Raw genomic sequence first — 7,149 nt, 5'->3', positions numbered from 1 at the left:
TTGGAGAGCACCCAGTCCTACCCATCCCTAACACTGAGCCAACAAAAACAGGCTGTTACCACAGAGAACTGCAGAAGCAGATAGATGTACTTTCAGGTTTCACAACAAGCATAGTTAAGAGGGTAGACTAAGACATAGCTAACAAATAGCTCGGCTGTAGCTGCAAAAAAATGCAAATAGGTCTTATGAATAGTAGCTTCCATAGCACTGCAATTAACTCAAATTGGAGTGGGCCTCAAAATTAACATCTTTGTTTTTTAATATTGATAATTACATAATCTTTACAGGGTCTCAGCATAAAAATCTTTGATTACTAAAACATGCTATAATAAAATGAGAACACCTGTAGATTTAATCATTACAGTTAACACTAGGATATAAAAATTATTATTTTGGTTTAACACTCCCCAATAACTCATAGCTGTCCAAAGGCAGCTACAAAATGGTACATCTAACATCTATTTCACAGTGAAAAGAGATAACAGCTTTTTTATAGAGACATTTCATCCTTTCTGCATGCCCTTTGTCCTGTGGATGCTTATTTACATGGTATAATCAGCCAGAAAGTTACTGCATCAAAAGAGACATGATTAAGTTCTCATCTCCCTTTCAAATTGAGAAAAAAAAAAAAAAAAACACATTACATATCAGATGTGCATGACAGGAGACTAAATCTTGACATCTAAAATGACAAATTTGGGGAGATGACAATCTACGACGTCTAAAAAGAAAATAAGTACTTTTTCCTGAGCAAGAGAAACCCAACTTGAACTTCTGGAATCACTATCAGCAAGTAGTTCTGGACCACAGTTTCCCAGCATATAGTTGGCCCACTAATTTTCCACTAATATAAAAATGAGGGGAAAAAAAAATCCAACAGGTTATCAACAACATCAGTTGAGAAACTTAAAAATAAATACTAAAACAATTATTTTCATGGTTTCATTCTCTAATCTATTTTACTGGCTTTCATCAATATTCTCATGCCAGTAACTGCAGAAATCAAATCTGTAGGCAAACACTGAAGACAAAGGGATAATTTACTGTTACTTCATTAGTCTAAATTAAAATACCTATTTCATGCAAATCCCTTGAAAACTAAATAAAAAAGCTAAACAAATGTGACAAACATTAAATTATTGTATTAATTTAAATTCAACTGACAGACAATTAACATAAACGGATTCAGTATTATTTACAGACACAGCTGGGCATGTCTTGGAAAGTATTCTGTGAACACCATTCAGTTGTTTAGACCTGCTTATTTCAATGGTATTTTCATATCATCTATGTGCACCTTTTGGTAATGCATACACATCATGGAGTTGCACTACCAAAAAGTCAAGGAAATGAATTCACAGGAAAAAAAATTCTAAGTTATTTCAGAAGTGATAATCAACTTCAGATTGTGACCAATGAGCAAGACTGGAATACAACAGAAAGATGTCACTGAAAGTATTAGTTGATACATAGAAACATTAGAACATGTACCTGGAGAATATACCTGTGCACATAGAGTGTAAGTTAATTTCTAAGAGATTCATCTATAAGTTCCTACAAAATCTAATTTGAGGACAAACCTCAGTCAAGAAGACGAACAAAAGGATCTTCTCAGAATGATTCTATAGCTCAAAGCTCATTTACACAAACTGCTCTGAAACACCTTATGGTTTTAGCTGTTTTTGAAGGGCAGCTTTGAAGATGAACTCGTCTCCCAAACTCAGGAATGTTAACACAAAGTTCATGATTTAATTCAACAACATAAACAGACAGAGAATAGTGTTGGATACTACAAATAAAGATTTGAAGCTCCAAAGTTACCAACAAGGAAAAAAAATCTGCTCAGACAATAGCAAAGCATGTTTTCTATTGATGGTAACAAATTCAGTTCACCTTATTCCTTGATACAGTACAACACTGCCTGCAAACAGCATGCTGTAGGCCAGATCACAGAGCTCTCAATTCACATTAACCATAAGCATTAAGCCCTGGCTGTAAAAGACTGCTCATGACAGCCAGGCTGGGCCTTACTTTCCAGACTCCATGCAAGAACAACTCAAAATCCTGAAGGTGATATATGCTGTACACTAAATGGACTGTAAAGCTTTGCATGAGGACTAAGAGGAACTTCAATGGTGCTATATTAACTTGGGATCCCCAAGAAATACTGTTTTCTTTAAGTAGTCTTTAGCGTTATAGGGAAAGAGAGCAATCCAGAGTGAACTACTGGCAGTAGAAACCACTCACAGCTTTGCTCTGTAAGCTGTGTATGTGCTCTTGTTTGACTCGACACAGTGTATAAAACATACACTGGTAAGCACAACTGACTTTATCAGAACGGCAACCAAACAGTCTCAGGCAGAAATCAGAGGTGTCTTCTCTTGCACTTCACTTCACTTACTAGAGCTTGCTAACAGTGCTCTTGATTCTTGGCAATTCCTCTGAGGGTCAATGAAGCAGCTCTATCTTTCATTCTTTTGATGATTAGGAGGCCCCACACATTTTATTCAACAATGCTTACCCATTTAAGCAGAAGTTTGTTTTGTTGCTGAGTGATGACAGTTGACTGCAATGTGAGTTAAGCCTCCAGGCCTGAGGTTACAGCACTAGGAAAACAAATGTCAGTGACTGACTAGCAGCACACAAAAAAAAGAAAAGGAATTGCCAAAACACATACTGAATAGTACAACACTAATGGAAAATTACTGTGCACTGAATAAGCTCCCTTCCCCTACATAACAATCTCCTATGTTACTTCTCTGAGTAAAGAAGTCACTGTAGCTACACCATGCCTGCTAGCTTGATTTTAGTTTTTAAGTAGATGGCAAGGCTTTGTCCGCACAGTTTATACACAACAGCCACACATCAGCAGTAATACATATGTAAGCTGAATAAATACAATAGCTGCACTGTTTTGTAATTCCTTGTGACCAAGGTGACTTAAGATTTGAAAGAAACAAATGTAAGCCATCAGCTTGCCTTGCTTTTGCAACTGAAATGACACAGTACAGATACTTCAAATGCATAACCGTGAGCATCATCAGTGGGGTAGAAGGACAAACCTTGGAAGACCAATCGGTTTCTGAGGAAGAGGGAAGAGCTTCAGCAAGAGAGATGAGTAAACTGCAATATAGGCAAAGTGGCATGAGTAAGGGAATATTTTACAGAGATAGTGGAGGGAAATATAATCACCTCCATGACACAATCAGCCACTTAGGTATCTTTTTACCTGTTAGCCTTCACTGCGTTTTCTCCCAGCAATATGGGAGAGAGATTCAGAAGAAAGAAAAGAAGGAAAAGAGGGACAGATACAGAGCAGGGCTGACGTGCCATCCAGCCTTAGAGCCTCAGTATTCCTTAACTGAGTGCAGAACCAGAAAACAGTAGGTGTGACACTGATACAACAGATACAGAGAGGTAGAGCTCTCTACTTTTGTCATGTTCTACTCTAGTTCAAGCGTTCCTTCTGTTGACTGCCATTTCATTAATGGTACAAAACAGATTTTGATCTGGGTCTCCCCACTCCTCTTGTACCAAGTGAAGGCTGAATACATGGGCTCTGTATTTCACTATCCTTTGTTTGTTACAAGAAGATAAATATATTTCCAGCCTGGAAGAAACAAATTCAAACTAAGGACTCTGAGAGATCATTTCCCTGACTAACACACAGGCAAGAGACAATACCATTAACTAGGTAGAATGTTCTCCTGAGGAGCTTGAGAAACAACAGCAATTTTCATCTAATGATGCATCAGTGTATCAACATGCTAATTTGCACCTAGGTGGCAATATTAAATCAATACGCCTTTTAAATGGTATCACCTTTCCCTATGTAATTTGTGAGAAGAAGCTCACATCAGACTGAGCTTTCCCTGTACCCTGAATGCTAGGAAACTGAATTAAGGCTCTCATTCTTCCTTACACAGCTTGACATTAGAAACAAAACATTGCAGGAGCCACTGAAGTCAACAGCAGCCATGAACTTAACTCCTATCAACAACTGTGCTCTATAATGTTCAATAGCCCATATAATTACAGCACATCTCTCTAATGCAGAGAATTTCATTTCTGATCAGGGAGACATTCCACAACAGAAAAAAAAAGAAACCTGTAACACTGTTTACATTTAGTATTGGCTTACTGCATTTTTGCTAGTCGGAAACAATGAAGAGTATTATTCTGAATCTATATCCTTCACTGTCACACACAAAATAAACAAAGTTTACATATAACATTTATTGTACATATCAAATCTCTTATCTATTTACAGACTGCTTATATACAGCTTGCAATTTTGATACATTTTATTATTTAAGACTGACTACCTAAAGGGGTTAAACCTTCGTTATTAGCTATTTAGGCTAGCTCCAACCAAAACAGACCTATTTGGATGAATGTAATAACTACAATTAGCTTATTGAAACAGAAGTGGTCTAAAATCCACTGCTTCAGATAATGTTTCTACCAGCAAACACAATTAACTGGAACACCCGGAGCACATCTGTCTACGCAGAAGACAAGTGAGCATATCAGGAGATAAAACTTATCACCAGAGGAAGAAAGCTTGGCAAGGTAACTGATATTGCAAGGAACGGTTTGCATCTAGATGACAGTATCAAATAAAGTATCACTGAAAAAAGGGATACCTCAAACAAGATATATTGCCATAAAACAGAGAAGAAAGGGCAAAATTGAAAGAGAAAGGCCTTTTTTTTTTTTTGTGCAACACAGACTGCACTACTCTAAATCAGACCTGTCAGCTGGAGAGTCCTTTGAGACCGTTACAATGTAAATTATTTAGACAACTGACTGACAGAGAACAATTAGCAGATATCTGCGCCAAGGTGACCATAACAACAAAAACCCACAACTCTTCAGAGCAGATTGTGAAGGAGCTCTAGCAGGAGGGGTGAAGCTCTAGATGCACTTGGAGATTCCATGACAAGAACAGAATTGATTAGATATAAATCAAGTACCAAATATACTTTCAGTAATCCCTTTGTTAACACACAACAGAAGCGGAACAACTGATTTTCCTACTCTTCCTGTCCACAGCTCATGCTCACAGAAGGTTTGTTATCTGAGCAGTGTATGAAATTTAGAAAACTACTGAAATCAGAGATAACAAATGCTGCACTCTGCAATGCATTTTACTACTTAAAAAATCACAGTCAGTCAACACCGTAACATCAAAAAACCAAGCTACTCTGCACACAAATTAAACACTGATCTACTAATGTGGGTTGGACTCAGTTCTGCCACAGTTAAGAGTGAAACAAATGCACTGTTAAGATTATTAAACTGCTGATCCAGCACTATCGCAGTTTTGAGCTTATGCAGCTTTCTAACCTGGGAATCCAAAGGGTCATGCCCTCATTTCCAAGCATGCTTGAAGAAGGCTCAGTTTGTGTTATTCTTCTTTCATTATTAATGCAAAGAAAATAGTCTAGCTGTTGAGGCCAATTCCACAGCAGAGCTCTGTAGCAGCCCTAAGACTTGAGAAGGAAGCATTGCGGCACGGCGTTTCAAACCAAATTTAAATTATAAAAAGACAATGTGAGAGAGTGCAATTTTTTCTCTAGTGCTGCAACTTCAGCAGTTTATGATAAAATCCCTGCTACTACAGTAGCACTCATGGAGCAGTCACAATCAGGTAACCACCAAAGAAGGTTTAGCAGCAAAATTGACCTTGGATCAAAGCTGGAATTGAGCAACTATTTTTCAAAAGTCTAGTAAAGCAGATGTATGTCCCGCAAGTAGAGGACACTTAAAACAAAAGAACATACCGAAAAGTTTGATAAAATTAACTGTACGGTATTTGTCAAGAACATGATTTCATTAACAAATGTGATTTACAGGAAGACAGCATTCTCAATGAGATTTGTGAACTGGAGTGGAGTAAGTTCTGTAAGATTCTGTCACTAAGGACAAATTGGTGCTAAAGAAAGAAGAAGAAAAATTAGAATCCAGAAAACTCAAAGGGTCAGAATGACCTTTGGTTGCCAGCTTATATCAGATTGTTTTAAATAATTCTGATATCACATTTCAGTGTTAATTTATTTAAATAACATCAAATTCTATTGTAGTTTGCCAAAGAGCAAGCTTCATAATTACGAAAGAGTTATGTTTGTTTTTAATTCTGAAGCATCAGATTTTTTAAAAATGATAATATTACATTTCTATCCAACAGCTTTGCTATAAAGCCCAAAAAAGGTGATCATCTGCAGCAAATTAAATTTTCTCCTTTGAAACGCATCAGATTTCAGAATTTACCATGACTTTTTCTTCCTTAGGCCTGATTCATAAACCACTGAAGACAATGGGAGTTTTTACACGCGGAATTCCATGTACTTTACAGTTCTCCCTACAGAAATAGATGTGCCAAGAACGATGTGCAGGTACTCTTGCATAAAAGCAGATCTCTTCAGAGAGCAAGATTACACCCAGTCCCACATGCACATTAATTCATTTGTAGTCTCCACTACAAATGCATGCATTGCTCTAGAGACAGGAATTAAAAAAGGAGACTGCCTGTTTCTTGGTGGTATTTTTAAGAATGGACTTCTGAGTGGGCAACCAGCCAAAGCTGACAAGTCAGGATTGGAAGAACAGCCCCTCGGTATTCATCTTGTGCTGCTGATCTACTCCCCATCACAAGCCTTCTGAGGGACGATTCTCATCGTAATTATTCACACACAGAGAACTGAGAAAGCAGGATTCAATTATTTGTTTAAGCTACAGAGGGCCAGTGACACAATCAGAATTGCTATTCAGGCAGCCAGATATGCTCTCTGTTGCACTTTGCGTTTTTCCTGAGGCACAACATGGGGCACATCCTTGCCTGTGATTCTGGGTGTTTCAACATGTCTCACTAATTTTATTAGACCAAGAAGGAAGATTTCAACAGACTTTTCAACTCAGCTGGCCCTCTGGTAATTGTAGGTAGTAAATGGAGGGGAAAAAAATGCACACGAAGAATCCAACTTTCTGAAATTTCTGGAGATATCAGTGTGAAAAGGAAATCTATTTTCACTGTGCTGAAGGATATCAATATGCACAGGCAGAAGAACTATTAATTCACAGCTTAAAGTCACTAGCTGAGAATGTTTCAGAGTGCTTCTTTATCTGTGCATCCAATACTTGCTTTAA

Source organism: Meleagris gallopavo, chromosome 12 (assembly GCF_000146605.3).
Source record: "Meleagris gallopavo isolate NT-WF06-2002-E0010 breed Aviagen turkey brand Nicholas breeding stock chromosome 12, Turkey_5.1, whole genome shotgun sequence".
In the NCBI taxonomy this organism is placed as follows: domain Eukaryota; kingdom Metazoa; phylum Chordata; class Aves; order Galliformes; family Phasianidae; genus Meleagris; species Meleagris gallopavo.
This window is presented reverse-complemented; position numbering follows the sequence as displayed.